Source organism: Xenopus laevis, chromosome 6L (genome assembly GCF_017654675.1).
Source record: "Xenopus laevis strain J_2021 chromosome 6L, Xenopus_laevis_v10.1, whole genome shotgun sequence".
NCBI classification, from domain to species: domain Eukaryota; kingdom Metazoa; phylum Chordata; class Amphibia; order Anura; family Pipidae; genus Xenopus; species Xenopus laevis.
In genome coordinates, this window is record NC_054381.1 from 52,451,130 (window position 1) to 52,471,561 (window position 20,432).

Below are 20,432 nucleotides of genomic sequence, written 5' to 3' on the forward strand. Positions count from 1 at the left end.
TAGCCCCATGTCAGATTTCAAAATTGAATATAAAAAAATCTGTTTGCTCGTTTGAGAAATGGATTTCAGTGCAGAATTCTGCTGGAGTAGTACTATTAACTGATGTGTTTTGAAAAAAAACATGTTTTCCGATGACAGGATCCCTTTAAAGGAACAGCAACACCAAAAACGATATTATAGCAATGAAAATATCATGTAGTGTTGCCCTGCACTGGTAAAACTGGTGTGTGTTTCAGAAACACTACTATACTTATAAACAAGCTGCTGTGTAGCAATTGCGGAAATTGAAAAAAGGCTACATTGTGCAGGTTAAATAGTGGATAACAGATGATACCATTGTGTTCTACAGAGTTTATCTGCTATCTGCTGCGTAACCTGAGCATTTTCTCCTTTGAATGGCTGCCCTTATTGCTACACAGCAGCTTGTTTATATAAACTATAGTAGAGTTTCTGGAGCAAACACACCAGTTTTACCAGTGTAGTGCAAAAGTATAATATATTTGTATTACTTTACAACACTTTAATTTTTTATGTTACTGTTCCTTTAACACAGGGAATTTCAGCCGGAAAACACCCTTAATCAGGCCAATGATGGGCAGTTTCATTTCTTGACACAGACAGTGGTGGAAAAATCCCTCATCTGCCATTAACCTTAAAGGAGAACTCAACCCTAAACTTAAAAAAACCCTACCCTACATAGATCCCCCTCCCTCCTCCCCCCATCCAATTGTTACCCCGGGAAAATGCCCCAAACATTTTACTTACCCCACGGTGCAGATTCAGGCATCAGTGTTCACGGGAGCCATCTTCGGACGCTTTGGTTTTTTCTGGAGTTTCAGCGCATGCACAGTTGTTGCGAAATAGAAAACTGCTTCAGCTGCGCATGCGCCGGCATGCCGGTCTCATTCCGAACAGAAGAAGATGGCCCCTGCGAACTCTGATGCCTGCATCTGCACCGAGGAGTAAGAAAGACGTTAGGGGCATTTGCCCGGGGTAACAATGAGGCTGGGGGGAGGAGGGAGGGGGTCTCTCGGGTAGGGTTTTTATAAGTTTAGGGTTGAATTCTCCTTTAAGGTTTCCAAAGCAAACGCTCAATTTTTATCATCAGCGTCTAAAGCCATTGAAAATCCTGTTTTTGTCTTATTGTTTCTGGCCTATTGAACTTGCAGTGGCTGCTGGCCATATATATGGGCAATGTCACATGGGCTGTGAAATACCCTTTTCAATTTGTAGGGTGTTTTCCCTTGATTTGAAGATTTTATTCACTGCAATTTACATTTCAGCCAAAGGCATAGCATTTCAGGGCCTTGTGTGAATGATGTATAAGCTCTGTAAAATGCAGGCAAATATGTTGAGGCTATACAAGTATTGTAACAATAATAGAATTTGACATGAACCTTTTTCTTGCCAACAATCTGGCCAGGTTAACTTTACTTAAGGAAAGATGCACTGAATGGCAGAGTTATGTTAGACCTGCAAACATAGGCACTGTGTCATTGGCAGTATGTCACTTCCCCTGCTGACAACATCCTAGTACCAATAACTTTTAAAGGAGGCATACAGTGTTGATCATGTTAAATAACAGGGTTAATTTACCAATGTTAATGTGGGATCCAGGTGCTCAAGCCCCAGACTTTCAGCTTGGGTTGGTAATTGCACACTAGTATTTAGTAGTAGGCTGGCACAAACCAGACTTCACTTTACTACTTGATGCAGTTAAAAAATAATTTATTTAACAAAAAACATCTTAAATATTAGCCTTACACGTTTCATGTTTTGTGGGCACTTAGTCATAGGCTCAAAGCATTTGCATAGTGCAACTACATTCAAAACTGGGTATGTCAAAATCATATTTATTCATGTTAATCCAGCTTCAGTAATGTTCAATCAATTTTATAATTTTGCCCATTTTACATTTATTATGAGATTATTTTACCCAAGGAAATGGCCTATCTGACATTGTACTGGAACAATATCACCAGGTAACACAAAATATTGAAACCTTTGATGAATTAGGTGAAATCCAAAAAAAGACTCTCCCCATCCATTTCAAGTTTTATGAAATCCTGTTTATTGATCTCATACAGACTTAACGTCTATAGTGCAGAAGCTGTACAGACCTATGTTCCCAGATGTTTTGTCTTGGTAAGAAGGAAGAAGAGTTCCCTGCTGTTGGCATAATGTACTACTTTATATGATATTCTCTTTCCATTATATCACCTGATCAGAGTCATATATAGATATCATTCTCATGCCCAATTTAAATGATTATTAGGTAATGTTTTCTCGCCACCTTGTCCTTCTCAAACTATGTGATCAAATCCCTAATCTTCTTTATACATGTGGGTGGACATTTCCTTTCTTCAGTAAATGCACTTTAAAATAAGTGTCAGCCCAGAATAGATTTCAATAGACATTCATCTGAATGAATCTGTAGTGACAGTCCAAATAGAGAGTCCAAGGGAGTGGAAAACTTATATGCAAAATACTTTACTTAATACCACATCAATGGTAGATCACATTTACAAAAAATGCCAATGATACATGCCCCCAATTTGTTGACTCAGTTTGGTGAAAGTGTTTTAGGGCTTAAGTCTGACCCCATAATAGAAACATTAACTGGAAAATTGACCATTCCTAATAGATAACATGAACTACATGAATTACAACTAACGTCATTGGAGCATACAGTTAACATTTCTTACATGCATAATGTTCTCCAGAGGATGCACACATACTCATCAGGTTCACAGATCTGGTCAGATCACACCCCAATTCATTTTTTAATGGCACCCTCTGGATCAGACAGGGCATGGTCATGGAAGCTAACTGGCCTTCAACCAAGTGATCTAGAATGTTTAAAAGTGATTAGAAGCAACACTAAGCAATAAACCTCCCAAGTAACACCATGAGAAGACAGGTATAGTAAGTGCAGAACAGTGCATTATTTTTTAAGGATTCAAAAGCTAGAGACTTAAAAACATAGAGTACTTTGGCAGAGTTGCAGACATGGAAACAACTCTCTAGAGGTGAGGAACAAACTCGTGTCTTTCTCTGCAAGAAATGAGATTACAAACTTCCAGATGAAAGTGGGAGATTGCTTGCGATAGTGTTGTGGGGGTGAAGAGCCACATACATTGCACATTTTTAAATCAGTTGAACACACCTATGGTGACCATGTAAAGGCTTTTCACAAATATTACACAAAGCTATATAATATTCCACAACAGCTATCCTGAAACGAGGACTACAAAGATAGGGCTTTTCATAGAGGCAATTGTTAATACCTGGTAATACTAAACATGCTTAATGGAAATGTTGGCATAAATCATTAGAGCAAAGAGTATGCAGGGAGATGTCCAGCCTTTCATGGACTGGATCGGGTGGAAATTCTGCTGACACATGCACCCAATGTGGCTATCATTCAAACAAATTTATTAGGTAGATTCCAGTCAGGAGCTGGCTCATTTCAAGGCACTTTAGACAAAATTATCCAGTAGGATTTACTTATGTGCCCCTAAATTACAAATATATTCTAGGTATGATTTAAGGTAAAATTGTGGAAAGTGCATGCCATTAGAAGACAAGAACATGAAACAATGGTTTAGGCAATTATGACCAGTTCTGAAATCAACGTTTAAACCACTTTGTCCAAATTAGAGGTTTATAAAAATAAATTATGTGGAGGGGAAACTCAAAAATGAGTATATAGTTTCCATCTTATCGCTATAAAACGTATGCAGCATTTGTATTATATATTGATTTTGTTTTACACACGATTTGGCAACCTTGCTTTATGCAAAAATACTAGCTGTAAATTTTTTAATAGGTTTATTTTTGTCAGTCTGTAACATGTTTTATATATTCTAAGAAATGTGCGTGGGCAGACCAGCTGAATATAAAGAGTTTGATATGGAGCTATATAATACTGAACAGTCCTGTACATGTTTTACACTCCTGATGGCTGCATTGCTTAAAGTAGTTTAAAATGGTCTCATTTTATTGATGCATAACCAGATTTGCCCTGGTCTTTTGAGATTCTAATCATATTCCTGGGTTATGGGCTACTTTAAGATGCATAACCAGATTTGCCCTGGTCTTTTGAGATTCTAATCATATTCCTGGGTTATGGGCTACTTTAATTTGGCAACTACACTATATGGCCAAACTTGCCCAGACATCTGCCTGTCCATTATCTCATTCCCAAACTAAGGAGAATCACATGCAGTTGGTACTCCATTTGCTACTAATAGCGTCTTCTTTTGTGGGATGGATTTCTACAACTGTTCCTTTGGTTGAAGTTAGGGCTCTGTGCAGGCCAGTCAAGTTCTTTCATCTCAGCAAACAAATTCTGGGTGCAAGGGAGCATTATTTTGCTGAAACAGGAATCTTCACGACAATTTTGCCTTATAGTGTAAATCACAAAATTGTCAAGAAGATAATGCTGTAGCATAATCATTTGCTTTCACTGGGAGCGAAATCCCTGGATCTAATCTCAACCATGAAAAACAGCTCCCAACAAATATGTCAGATTGCCATATGAAGAATATGCATTATGAATACAGCACTACTGCATTCATCAGCACTGTATTCAAGAGTAATGGGGGTGGGCAGCATGTGGGTGTCAACTTGGGTAAACGCTTGCTTGTCTGTTATTCAGACATGCAAGCTAAGGAGCACCAGCACAGACAAGATGTACTAAAGTTCTTTACTTACTACCATGCCCTGAAATCCCAGGGGTGCAAGTGGTCCATGGCTATTTCTAGAACTTGCATCCATAGGATTCATAAATTAATTTTGCGCTTAAAACCCTCTCTGTTGTTTTCAGCAAGCTAACACTAAGGGAATTGTTTACTAAACCTCAATTTTTTCTGGTTGAGGTTTTTTGGGCAAAAACTAAAATTTTTAGTGGGAAAAAAAGCCTTGCATTTTTCAAGTCCAGGAACAAAGTGATAGTGGGAGCACTTACCGGTACACAGCCAAGCTCCTGCGTGCTGCAACGTCCAGACTGCTATCCCAAACGGCAATCCAGGGCAAAATCAATGTAGAGGAATGGAGCACCGCAGAGCCAGAATAATATGTTAACATATTATTCTGGAACTGCAGTTCCCCCGTTCCTCTACATTGATTTTGCCTTGAATTTTTCAAGATTTATAATGCCCCAAAGTTGCTAAAAGTCCAAATCTGAAAATCAGCCATCTCAAACCTGCAGATGCCATGTAGAAGTCAATAGTAGAATTTTATATTGTGATATGCGCTGGGTTTCATCCGATAATCTGAAAAATTCTGGGTTTTCAGGCTATGACCTGAAAAAAGGATTCAATTAAAAATTATTTCTGGGTGTTTTAATGCCTGAATAAGTGGCAGTTTTGTGCAGGCAACAAAACCTTCCATTTCCCAAAGAGAAAGCAAAGAGAATAGGAAAAAGAAGATAATCAAGACGAGGTGGGCAGTAGAAAACATGGGAAAGTTACAGAAAAGTGCAGAGCAGACAAGGTAACAGAAGAGAGAAAAGAAATGTTGGGAGAGGATGGGACAAATAGAAAAGAAAGGGTTAGAGGAAAATGGAAAAGGAAAATGGAGTGGGTTACATATGGAACAAAGGAAAATGGGTGATGTTGATTCAGCAAATGGAGCAAAATATGAATCTGTCCTGTCTTTGTATTTGCTTGCCCACTCATATTTGCATACCAGTTTTAAAAAGAACATGTTATGCATACAGCTATCAAAACAACACAGACATCAGCCAACAACTACGGTGGGACCCAGGAATATATAAGTGGCCAGCGGGAACACAGATATATCAACATTTATATAATAAGCTTTGGGCAGGGATTATGTTCACAATGGAGTGGGGCATTGACTAAAATTCTGCTATGGCGACTCAGTTGCATTTATTTTTGCCACTGTTTAGTGTCTCTGTGTATTGCATGATTGGTTGAATTTTCCTAGGTGTTCTAAGTTTTGTGTGAATATTAATTGCAATGTCTTGTGTTCAAGCACAGTACTTACCTTTCCTTGTTCATTAAAGAGAAAATGTACTGTCCTTTTGTAATTTTTTCACACAGACATATCTGATACCAATTTCATGTTCTATCACATTAGGCTCATGGGCCACTGACTGCTGTTACTTGTACAATGGAAAGGGGACCTTATGCTCCACACATTTGCATGGACAATTTGCTCCCACATCATATCATCTTGTCCAGAGATCCTTTGTCCTTGGATGTTATTTTGGATTTATAATTTCTCTTTGGGGAAAACCAGTATGTTAGTTAATTGCGTGTTTTATAGCATGGCACAGTATGTTTTGAGATTGTAGCCATACAATGTCCTGAGTTGAGGGGAAATGACTGAAATATATATGTTTCAAACCTGAATGTACTTTGTCAATAAAATTATTATAAAATTTACACAGAATCCTTGCTTTTAGCTATAATTGACGATTGGCCCCTGGCAATTAATGAAGCATTATTCGGAGATATTTATCCTGTCAATATATGAGCTTACTGGTAATCAACACAGAACAATAAAACTGCACTTATCAGACTTAAGTGAAAAGAAGTACATTAATAATAAATTATGCTGTTCTCTGAGGCTTTGAACACATAGAACATGTCTGGCAATAGTAGCTGAGGTTGAAGAAGGCATATCCATAAACAAAGCCTATTTATATTTATCCAACGGAAGGCTAATAATAATCGTAAGAAATACTGTAACTCTCTCAAGTTAGAGCAACTCTTTGCAGTTAGTTACATAACATACATCAAAAAGCTTAGGTTAGCATGTGTCATTCTGAACCGCAGATTTAATAAAAACTAGTTTCTTCCTAATATTGAGGTACTGTTCAACTAATACCCAAACTTGTCTGGTATCTGCCCCCCCCCCCATCAAAGAGATGGCTAGAAACAGAGTAGGCTCAAATTCATTAAAATAAAATTCAATAGCTTACCACTACTTCTGACAATGACAAAACTAGAAGTATAGGGAAACTGAGATCAGGAAAGCGAAATTTAATTATGCCAATTGACTCACTAGAATTTAATGTAGAGGTTGAAATATCTACATGGAGGAAGGACTGAAAACCGTGACAGAATCAAACTCAAAAGGGTCCTTGTGATCATTTGAATATAAATAACTAGAAATTAAGCACTTCCTATCTAAATACCCTAATCAAGTGTGGAGAAATAAATACATAACAGAAGTCCAATGGGAACAAGAAAAGTAACTTTGAAAGTTAAAGAAATGAAATGCTCCCCAGATACACACTCGGGAAAGAAATTGGGGCAGGGAAAATCTAGTAAATTGAAGGGGCTCTGGAATGAACTAGGGGAACTAACCTGAGCCAAAAAGTTAGAAATCAGGGGTGTGTACTTCCCCTTTAAAGCAGCAAGTGAAGTGGCTGTTATACAATTCAACCCACTACCAAAAGGGGAAACTGTTTGGAACTATTATTATTATTAGAATGATATAACTTCCTAACTTCATGTATGTACAGGGCAACACACTAATAGACAAACCTAAATCCCTATTCCAACAAGTAAACAAAATTATATTTCCTTTTATTTGGCCACATAATACCCCTACACTCTCCCACGCCACTTTATCCGCATCATTCTCCAAATTAGGCCTACATGTACTATCTGCCAGAATAGTGGTGTTAGTGGCTACAATAAAGGCATGGGACCAAGCCAAGGACCTACTCCAGAAATATCTCACCAGAAACCCCATTATGGTAAACAAATTACTCACCCATTTCCAAAACTTACCTAACCTTTTAGTCTCGGCAGAGGCAAGGGTGAGAAGGCTCAAACACCTACACAATGGGCCTTTTTTCAAAAACACAGATGGTGGATCAGGAGTAACTAGAAAATATAATCCTATATGCTTTCAGGTCCACCGTGCTTTCTATGCACGATTTTTGAATCACCCCCAGTGCATACAATTCTCAAGGATAGAAAATGTTCTCCTAAATCCCTCTAAATTGATGTCCTGCTTCTACAGTATATAGTCTTGGTGTGCAATCTGTATGACCCACTCCCCTGAGTAAAACTTAAATGGGTCCTCTTCATCCCATCTCTAGATGAGGATGATAGGGAAGAAATAGCAGATACTATGCAAAGACAGCTTATCAGTTCTAGAGATAGGCTCATACACTTCAAGAATCCACATCAAACATATCTCTGCTGACCACTGCTCTGACCACTGCTGAAATTGCACTGTATGGGGAAACTTGCCTCAAGTGTACTGTAATGATTTTTACTCATCTGATTTGGGAATGTCGAATATCCAGAAATTCTGGTCACAAATTACAAAATTGATGGCAGAGGAACTGTATCTTTCAGAGATTCTTGACCCTAAAATTTGTCTGTCAGGAGAGCTCTGGTGCACTCCGCTTCACATCGAGGATCCAAGATGATGGCGCCCATGCTAGTGATTTCACGATTGACCACATCATGACAAGCTGCCGTGTGATGTCATCACACTGTGTTTTGGTGAAAATTTTTAAATAAAAGGGTTCCAAAGACCTGGCTTCAATGCCTGAATTTGGGTTCTACTTCCAAGTGTTTCTGGGTGTGCTATAGTTCCTGATTGACTGTTTTTGGCACTTGACCATCCTGTTTTGACAGCTGTCTGCCCCGAGCTTTTGCCTGGATACAACCACAAACTTTCTTAACCTCCTTGGATACCACATATCGGACTATTTCCTGTACACCAGCTTTCTCCTTAGTCCCAACTCCAACCTTTAAAGCCACTAGGCCTTGACAGTCTGTTGGGACTTGTACATTCCACGGCACCTTTCAATAGCACCAGAGAACTCATGTGGCTCCTCCTGTTATATGGGAAAAAGACTATAGCTATGCACTATACAGCACTATAAAAACTGGTTATCACACAACTATAAGCTGACATATTTATCTAGAGGAGTACAGGATAAGCTTGATACAATATGGGAACCCTGAACTTCAGCAATGACCCTTTGAGACTCTGTTCTGTGTAACATTGTACAATATGTTTTGTTTGTTAACCTGTTTAAACAGTTGAACCTACGGTAATAAAAAGATTTTTAAAAAAGGGGTAACTGCTGCATTATACCAAAGTGCCATAGCAGAAATGCCCATCCAAACTTCATATTGATACCTTCTCAGATGGCACATGGCCCCATCCAGCCTAAATTAAATAAACCCTAAACTGAGTTGAAATTGATATAGATGGTGTGGGGGTAGGGAACAGTGCTGCATATATGGTGGAACTGCCTCCAGAGATTCTGGTGAAGTATTTATACAGCAATTTATTCAGTAACACAGATAAACTTGATAATGGAGTCACTGGAGGCACTTCTAAACTAGAAAACCTCAATATCAATACATAAAGAAGAGATTTGACATATATTCCTCGCAGCTAAGATAACTGTTGCAAATTTTTGTAAAGCCACAACCATTTCCATTACAGCTTCAAAAATATTGGCGAATTGGATAATAGTTAATGAAAACTATAGTATTTTATCAAACAAACATTACAAATTTTGAAAAATATGTAAAGCGCAATACAGCTCAGGGGTGCCCAACCTTCTTTACCTCCTGGGGGTGCCAAATATGGTTTGTGATTGGCTATTGGTAGCCCCTATGTGTACTACAGGAGGCTCTGTTTAACATTACACTTGGTGTTTTTGCAACTAAAGCTTGTCTTCCAGGAATTAAAAAAGAAACACCTGCTTTAAGGCCACTGGAAGCACCATCCTAGGGGTTGGAGGGCAACATGTTGCTCACAAGCCCCTGGATGGGGACCACTGTTTTAACTTATCTCAACAGACTTATAGGAGAAATCAACCTGTAGGGAAAAAACCCGTACCCCCCCACCCCAGGTAGACCTCCCCCCAGGCTAATTACCCCCCGGGAAATGCCCCATACTCCATACTTACCCCTCAGTGCAGATTCTTCCAGCAAAGTTCCACATGTCCATCTTCTGGCTCCTCTGTAAGCTAACAGATCGGTATTTCTACGCATGCGCAGTTGGAGCAGTTTGCTGGTTTCCGCATGTGCGGAATTACACGTAAATTGCCAATCTCTCAGTCAGCTTATAGAGGAGCCGGAAGATGGACGCGTGGAACTTCACTGGAAGAATCTGCGACAAGGGGTAAGTATGGAGTATGGTTTTTTCCCTACAGGTTGATTTCTCCTTTAATAGAAATGTATAGGAGCATGGGGTTGCTCTTTTTCTGGATCCCTGGGACTTCTGTGGAGTCATCTAGACTTCTGCAATTACTTACAACACCATGTTTTTAGGATCATTGACCGATGTAGACTTTTACTTAATGAATATTTACGAATACCGTATATACCCAAGTATAAGCCGAGTTTTTCAGCATCCAAAATGTGCTGAAAAAGTCTACCTCGGCTTATACTCGGGTAAGCGGTACCCGACCGAGTAGCTGACATTTCAGTCACTTTTAATCATTCCTATACCAACAGTACACTTGGGGAGAGACTGCAATATCCCACAATGCCCTCTGTTGGTTATATGAAAGAATAACAGTGACTGCAATATCACACAGCGCCATCTGTTGGTTATATAAAAGAATAACAGTGACTGCAATATCACACAGCGCCATCTGTTGGTTGTATGAAAGAATAACAGTGGGCCCTCTGTTGGTTATATAAAAGATTAACAGTGACTGCAATATCACACAGCGCCATCTGTTGGTTGTATGAAAGAATAACAGTGCGCCCTCTGTTGGTTATATTAAAGAATAACAGTGACTGCAATATCACACAGCACCCTCTGTTGGTTATATTAAAGAATAACAGTGACTTCAATATCACACAGCACCCTCTGTTGGTTATATGAAAGAATAACAGTGCGCCCTCTGTTGGTTATATGAAAGAATAAAAGTGACTGCAATATCACACAGCGCCATCTGTTGGTTATATGGAAGAATAACAGTGACTGCAATATCACACAGTGCCCTCTGTTGGTTATATGAAAGATTAACAGTGATTGCAATATCACACAGCGCCCTCTGTTGGTTATATGAAAGAATAAAAGTGACTGCAATATCACACAGCGCCCTCTGTTGGTTATACGAAAGATTAACAGTGATGGCAATATCAAACAGCACCCTCTGCACATGGTAGTGGGACAGTGGCACAATGCACACAGTAATCCGTTTGGCAATTCTCTGTCACCATCAACTTTGCAAAGAAGTCCGGTTGATCGCTGGGGGGGGTCGCTTTGGCAGAATGTGCGCTGCTGGGAGACAGTTTTCCCAGTTTTCGTAGGTAAAATTAGGTACCTCGGCTTATACTCGGGTCGGCTTATACTCGAGTATATACGGTATTTATATTTTGTTACTTTAGCCATATGGTTAAACGTTTCATGTTAATGTTTAACATTACCTTTTCTCCACCCTCAATTTATACCCCCCCCTTATCCTATGGTGTTTTATGAAATAATTTCTTTACCTGGTACATGTGATTAACAATTGAATTATAATCAAAAATGTCCATCTTTGAAAAAAAGTGAAAAAATATTTATAAGAAATGCCTGTCCGTTTATTGCAATGAGGGTGCTAGTCCCCATATGTAATAAAATAAAGTAGGACTTATTTATAAACAATGGGCAAATGTGCATCTAGGCAGTAACCTGGGGTAACCAGCAATCACATTTTTGCTGTCATTGCTTAGTCTGCAGCAGGCTGAGAAAAGCTAATCACTAATTAGTTGGTATGGGTCTATGTCAGGGGTGTCCAAACTACGGCCCGCGGGCCAAATGCGGCCCGATATCCATTTTTAATTGGCCCGCAGCGTGCAAAAATCCCCCCCCCCCCTAAAAGTCTTTCAGCATCCAGAAAAAATTTTTTCCTACCACAGGCGTCATTGGGGGGCGGAACCTACAGTGCTTCAATGTAGACTCTGAGAACTTGTCCTAAACTCCGCCCTCCCCTCCCCGTGACTGAAGTTTAGTGTAGTGTGGGGAGGAAGGGGGGCGGTAAACAACTGAAAGCATGGCTCCATTCCCCTTCTACACTGCTGCCTAACCTGGGCTGGATTTCGTGCATCTCATCTGTGAGTAACTGCTTCGTGCTTGTTTTGTGGGGAGGGGTGGATTTAGTGAGGCTGCAGCTGGGCAAGGGAGTCAGTTACAGATCGAGTGTGTGAGTTAGTGTGTGTGTGTGTGTGTCACACATCTGTCTGTATGTGTCACTGTGTGTGTGTGTATCTGTCTATATGTGTCACTGTGTGTGTGTATCTGTTTGTATGTGTCACTTGTGTGTGTATCTGTCTATATGTGTCACTGTGTGTGTGTGTGTATGTGTCACTTGTGTGTGTATCTGTCTGTATGTGTCATTGTGTGTGTGTGTGTGTGTGTATCTGTTTGTATGTGTCACTTGTGTGTGTATCTGTCTGTATGTGTGTCACTGTGTGTGTGTATCTGTGTGTGTGTGTATCTGTTTGTATGTGTCACGTGTGTGTGTCTGTATGTGTGTCATTGTGTGTATCTGTCTGTATGTGTCACTGTGTGTGTGTGTATCTGTTTGTATGTGTCACTGTGTGTGTGTGTGTATCTGTATGTGTCACGTGTGTGTGTGTGTCTGTGTGTCACTGTGTGTGTGTGTGTATCTGTATGTGTCACGTGTGTGTGTGTGTATCTGTATGTGTCACGTGTGTGTGTGTGTCTGTGTGTCACTGTGTGTGTGTGTCTGTATGTGTGTATCTGTCTGTATGTGTCACTGTGTGTGTGTGTCTGTATGTGTGTATCTGTCTGTATGTGTCACTGTGTGTGTGTGTATCTGTTTGTATGTGTCACGTGTGTGTGTGTGTATGTGTCACTGTGTGTGTGTGTGTATCTGTGTGTATCTGTCTGTATGTGTCACTGTGTGTGTGTGTGTATCTGTTTGTATGTGTCACTGTGTGTGTATCTGTTTGTATGTGTCACTGTGTGTGTGTATCTGTCTGTATGTGTGTCACTGTGTGTGTGTATCTGTCTGTATGTGTCACTGTATGTATGTGTGTCTGTATGTGTGTTTGTAAGTGTGTGTTACTTATTTACAATTTGTAAAATGAACATGGTAATCAGGGGGTGTGGCCACAAAATGGGCGTGGCCACAGTGAGTGGCCCGGCTGTTTGTGTATTTTACCGCATATGGCCCTTGGTGAAAAAAGTTTGGACACCCCTGGTCTATGTGCACATTTTTCAAGTGTTTATAAATGAGCCCTACTAAGTTTGCACCTGTGCTATACATAGCCGTCCAGGCCCAAACTGGCAGTCTATAGATTCTGGCAAAAGCTAGAGGGGCTGCTATAAGATGCCATTGGGCTGGTGGCGGCTGTTTGGGCCTTTGTGTATTTAAAATGCCAGGGTCTATTTTGACTTCCAGTCCAGGCCTGTAGCCAACTGATGGCTGATGCACTGCACCTTAGTATAAAAATGTTTATAGTAGCGAGTACAACTTACCCATATATATATATATATATATATATATAAGTGCGGACGCTTAACAGCATTTGGAATATATATATGCATGAGTGTCTTTGTATATGTTAGTTCTGCTAAGTAAATGAAACTTAGAGTGTGCAAACAGAACTCCTCCTAAAAAATCCAGTTCTCCAGGGCTAAACCTAACATTCACATATGTGGAATCTAATGAGCTGGAAAGTAAGAACTTCCTTAAATGCTTTGTGTGAATTCAGAATACACAGTGGAAAGTAAAATACAGAAAATATACAACATGTTAAAGTGATACTGTCATGGGAAAAAACATTTTTTTCAAAATGAATCAGTTAATAGCGCTGCTCCAGTAGAATTCTGCACTGAAATCCATATCTCAAAAGAGCAAACAGATTTTTTTATAATCAATTTTGAAATCTGACATGGGGCTAGACATTTGGTCAATTTCCCAGCTGCCCCTGGTCATGTGACTTGTGCCTGCACTTCAGGAGAGAAATGCTTTCTGGCATGCTGCTGTTTTTCCTTCTCAATGTAACTGAATGTGTCCCAGTGGGACATGGGTTTTAACTATTGAGTGTTGTTCTTAGATCTACCAGGCAGCTGTTATCTTGTGTTAGGGAGCTGTTATCTGGTTACCTTCCCATTGTTCTTTTGTTTGGCTGCTGGGGGGGGGGGAAGGGAGGGGGGTGATATCACTCCAACTTGCAGTACAGCAGTAAAGAGTGATTTAAGTTTATCAGAGCACAAGTCACATGACTTGGGGCAGCTGGAAAATTGACAATATGTCTAGCCCCATGTCAGATTTCAAAATTGAATATAAAAAAATCTGTTTGCTCTTTTGAGAAAAGGATTTCAGTGCAGAATTCTACTGGAGCAGCACTTTTAACTGATTCATTTTGAAAAAAAAATTTTTTCCCATGACAGTATCCCTTTAAGTACTAATCTTACCCCTAATATTTCATCGACGCTACCTAACATTCAACAGAAAACCTTACCTTTTGGTATTTGACTTCAGGATCTTCATACATCTGCATAAGGGAGTATATGTATGCAAATTGAAAAGCAGACCTCTAGTTGGAATAGTGCAGCTGTTAAATAACAGCAATTGATTAATACATTGTACACTGTAGTACTATATTTAAATAATTCCTAAGAAAAGACATTAATACTTTAACAAATAACTGTGCTGTTTTGTTCTATTGATACTCCAAAGTTAGCAATCTGTGCCTTTTTCATGATCCCTGTATTACTTAAAGATACAAAATGTTATAAAATATATTTTTTCAGCACTTCCAAATTTTATTCTTAATGCTGATCATGTTCTAAATACTTTCCATGGGCATATTTACTTATTTGAGGGCCATATTTAAAGGCCAATATAAAGACCTATTATGGATTAAAAAAAATATATGTTGTGAATGTGTAGGGGTTCAGAGCAGGGCCAGTAATTACATAGAAGCAATCAGAAATATGTAACGATGAAATGTCAACAGTGGCTGTAGAGTAACAAGCCGATAGGAATGTCGATTAGGTATACACAGAGCTCTGAAGAAGTGTGTTTACAGTTTTTATTTAACATTGGAATACACAAAATATAAAGAACAAAAAAATTCTAACCATATGGAACTACGGTAAATTTGCAAAAAAGCCCCCCAAACTATCCAAATCTGTGTGATCTCTAGTATGGTCAATAACTTTACTACAACCACACTTACAATAAACAAATATATATTTATTCATAAGCATTTAAACTAAAACATCGGAATCCAGCCAGTCTATTTCATGTTCTAGACTAGAGAGTTGTGTAGTCTGTTGGTATAGGATTTATTGCCAAACTTTTGTAAATTTCGCCGGGCAGCCCCTTGCTGCATGTAGGGAGTGCAACAAGTTCTACGTAGGCGTTAGTGGCTGTCTTTCCATTTTATAGCTATTGCTTTTTCATGTGGAACAGCAGAAATATGAGGGGTGTTCGTTCAGTTCTAGAGAGCAATGTGTCCTATAGGAAATTCAATAAGTGGACTGCGAGGTGACTTTCCACTGGTAAAGCCATGCGTTATGAGAGAAAGGTAGAAATTCCATCCAAAAAGAGGCCCCTAAGCCTTTAGGGTTTATTCATTTTAGATAGAAGGGACATTTGAAAAGCTAAAGTCAGATTTTAGTCTGTAACTCATGAAGTACTATTTATTCTCAAAGTTGATTTGCACAGGAGTGCCAAATTTGCTGCTTGAAAAAGTGGTCACATGCCATATTTTATGTACTGAACTTATTGAACCTCTATAGTAGTAATGAAACAGGCCTTTAAAGGAGAACTAAACCCCCCCGATAAAAGTCCCTATCCACAGCCATAAAATGAGCCCCCTCTCTGATCCCTCCCCGCAGGGTCTATTTCAATAAATAGTGCCTCTCATAGTAAAGCTGACCTCTACAAGCTGAAATGCGCAGTGGAGCTAGCAGGTGCTACCTTCTGAAACTTCTTGTTCTTTTACGATCAGTTCGTTGATATGGAGCTTGCCGGCCCATGCGCAGTTGGAGATATTCCGGGATCACCTTCAACTGCGCTTGTGACAGCATAATAACACAATTCTAAACAACTTTGCAATATATATTCATTACAAATGTTCTATATTTTTTAAGTTATTTCTATATGTATTGCAGTGTTTGTCTGTCCCTGTCTATTCTCTGCCCTGTGCTCTGGCTTTTGAAACAATGCAACTCAAGACAACAGATTAACAGACCTGTTTTACTGGAGGAGACTGGCTTTTGCAACATTGTTTAAAAGTAACAACCAGGAGTTAAGCGAATACTGCTTTCAATAGCAAATACATTTACAAATAACTTTGAAAGCACTAACAATTTTAATTAATTCATATTGGAAAGTTGCTTATAATTGTGTTTTATTTATTAGGCAAAAAATAGTTGGCGTCCAATTTTGGCAGGCCGGCGTCCAATTTGGCGTCTCGTTTTTGCGCACTGGGTTCGGCGGCCCAGAGTGGGAGTGTCCATGGCCTGCTTTTGCAGCGTTTGGGGACCCCTGCTTTAGGAACAAGTCTGCTTAATTCATGCCACAATATAGGAACCCTGGTGCCAGTGCCCCCTTAATTCACAACAGAAGGTAGGAGAAAGGCAGGGGTACCCAGCGCAACTATAGCATCTTTTGATAGAAGTACTTTTAATGAATGGGATTTTTTAGGCAACTAATTGCAGTTAATTTGGTGGACCCGTAACTGCACTTATGATGCAGTTACAACCACCGTGACCTGTAGCACTAAATATCCTCCTATTTGTTTCTGTTAGTTACCCACCCAATTAGATTGTAACATTGGCCATTGACGCACAGATAATATCGTACAAAACTAATTTTCATACGATATTCGGTGCGTGTATGGTGAGAAAAGAGCCGACCGATATCGGCAGAAGACTTGGATATCGGTTGGATATCTGCTGTTGGAATAAATACTCTCTATTCATTTTATCCGAAGTGCCGTCTATCTGTTTTCTATATTACTAAGGCACAGTTGGGGCGCTGGTGGCTGAGTATCCGGTACTGGAGTGGAACCGAGGAAGAAGAAGAGTCTGGAGCGGCTATTATCTTTGACTATGTTTAATTTATAAAAGCTTTTTTTTTATTATGAAAAAGTGGTTCAGGCCACAATGTTAATGCTTCATTTTTTACATGATAATGTCTTTCTTAGACTGGTGGATACCTGTATCAGTAATAAGTTTTGCATATATGTAGGAAATGATGTTAAAAAAAATATTTTAGCACTGACCCAAGTGTCCCAGCCATTACATTACACCTATGTTAGAAAAATAATGTAAAACTTCAAAAATTGTTAAAAAAAATTTAAAAACTTTTTCTGGTTAGCTCATCTTATTATTGTTCTTAGCCTGTGGGAAAATAGTGGTCTGTATTGACTTTTATTTTTTGAACATGGCAATGGTCTATAACTGTATATAGAGAGTTCTATCTCCTTCTAACAAAGAGTGAATTGAACCGTTAAAGTTAGGCAGTAAAATATCAACCTTTGTGTTTAGTATATGGCAGGGTAGCCATCTGTCCCTTGGGCTTATCCCCAAGGCATCTCTTTCAGTGCTGACACTAATTTCTTAGGGTTAATAAGGCTATTTAGGACTGTTAACACATCTAGGAGAATGGCTGTGGCTATATTGTGCCTATTTAGTCGGTTTGTCCTTTGTCTTCTGGTGTAGGATATATTTTATCCATGTGACAAAGCTTTGGATTTGAGATAACTTGAATTAATCTTCTATAATCAGTCTTTTTAACTAAGTGGTAACTGTAATGGAGTTGTTTTATGGTAGCTGCCAAAATGATCCTATTCATTAATGTGTTTGTAACTTTGATTTGTGTTAAATTGGGTGGACTATGCCAGAAGAATTTTGATTATTATCATGCTCATTGAAATAGTTTCAGCATTCTAATTGACTTTTTTTAAAAATTCAATTGGACCTTTGGCCTTTTATATGTCTAGGCGGTTATTTATCAAGGTCCGAATTTATCTCAATATCGGCTGCTACAAACTCCGATTTATCCCGCTCAGGTTTTTAACGCTTATTTATTAGTAAATTTTTCTGAAAATTTGCTTTGCGGAAAAAGCTCCGATTTTCATTATTTTTCCGTGAATTTTCCCACGAAATCCCCCGGAGTTTTCACCCGAAAGCTCTGAAAACGTGAAATTGCCCGAAACCCCCGACACAACCAAAAAAGCAATGGGACTGTTCCCATTGACTTTTATGCAACCTCGACAGGTTTGAGATGCCGTGTTTTTATATTCAGGCTTTTTAGCCCTTGGGTTTAATAAATTCCGAAAAATTCATGATTTTTCAGATTTCGGGGAATTTCGGGTATTCTTAGCTTAGTAAATAACCCCCCTAGTGTATCGATTTTCTAGGTTTCTCTCTAGGCATTAGTCTGTAGTCTAAGAGCAAGGTCTGAGAGGGGTTTTCCAATTGTAAATAACCAAAAAAAAAATCAGAACTCGATTCGAGTTTTTTCACTGAAAAAAAAATTGAAGGCTAGTAACATGTCAACATGTTACTAACATGTCCAAATCGGTCCCTGGACCTCTCCCATTGAGTTATACAAGAACTCGGCAGGTTTTAGGTGGCAGATAGTCAAATGGGAATATTTAAAGGGCCAGAGTTTGATAAATCTCAAAATTAAAATTAGAATTAAAATTCTAATTGAGTTTGGATAATTCACAATTCAAATTTGAGAGTTTTGACCATAATTTTTTTAAAAAAAATTCTATTTTCAATTCGACCCTTAATAAATCTGCCCCTTAATGTGTACAACATTCCTTCAGCATTATGACACCCCACAAATACCCACACACCCAACAAATATTAAAGGGGAAGTGCCACTGTTTCAGATTGGTAGTAACAGGCTTTTGGATCAACATCCCTCTGTGAACGTTGCTGACCCTGTATATAAACTTTATATACATTCCCTGGATGCAGTTTACCCTCGGGTTATTGACTCTCAGTTGAGCCAAAAGCTGGGTATTAGCAGTCTAAAAATGCTTATATCTAAGAACCTCTAAAAAAACAAAATACATGTAAATTGAAAAAGTGCTCCAAGAATCACCCTGAGCAAGTTGGCATCAATTAATTTTTGGGGTTTACATCTGCTCTCCTAGATGCACCTGAAACCCCAGTATGAAAGTCAATTACAAATGGTTATTTTGTGTCCTAGATGTTCTTGGAACCATGGCTGAATGCCATATGCAAGTGATCCAGTGGTTCCACAAGGCATATTTCCTTTCCTAGGTGAATATATTGTGAACAGCAATAATTTAATGTTGTTTTAAAAGACAACCTTATTTGTTCTGTTTTAGTGGAGAATTAATTCACCCAGTCTATGTGTTGAAGTAATGATTTAAAGGTGTGAAATCTTGCCTTCCTTGATTACAGTGTCTTTGTTGAGCAGTGTTAATTGTAACTTATACATCATTTGCACATTTGTAATATGCTCTGAGTTAGAGATCTGTTAGAGACCACTAAATCCAATATAGCATCATTTACGGTTGGGTCCTCAGCATGAGTGGGCATGTCTGTTGGGGTCCTGGGTGGGGGGGACCTGGGTACACATCCTGCACCTGGGCCTGTGGGACACTAGTTTTACCACTGTCCTCGGGAATATGTGACATTAAAATAGCTTTCAGCAAAATTTTAAAATCTTGCTTTTATTAAAAGAAGTGAAGCAATCTCACCATTGGGCATACAGAACTTCTCTAACATGGCACTTTTGACACATACGTTAAAATGTTCAAAATATATTCTACAAAGTTTAAGGCACCTCCATAATTTTCTAAAGTCTCAGTGGTTTTGCTTGCCATATTAGAAAGGCTTCATCCAGACAAGTATACTTAGAGGCCATTAGGCTAGGGTCACACCATATGGATCTTGGTCTATGGAGAAACTCAGGCCAAGAATCCACTCCCTCGCCACTTCCATTCTGACACATGAGCTTACATATTTTGGCCAGAGTGGTACTTACACCTCATTTTTTTGTAATAACTATTTTTAAATGCAAACTGTGCATTGGTAAATTTTCTCCTTCTTTTTGTGTACACATAAAGGCTTTTTATTGCTTCTAGCAGCTGGTCAAGTCCAGAATGTGGGTACACCGACCTCTGGCACAAGGATGCTTCCAGCAGCGGGTCAACTCCACAGCATGGGTTAGACCTATCGATGGCGGTTTCTTTCTGTGTTTCTGTGGCCACACCTGAGCCACTAAAATTCAGCCTATTGGCCTGTTTACGGGGCCCTTTGATGGGCTTTCCTGAAAATCAGGCAGATATCAATAGGAAGGGACTGCATGTATCCCCATCGATGGGAATATCGGGAAAGATCCACTTGTTTTGTGCTCTTCCAAGCAAGCAAATCTTCATATGTATGGCCAGCTTATGTTGTTACTTTGCATCATGGCAGAAGATCTATTGTTTACAGGTGTCATCAGATCT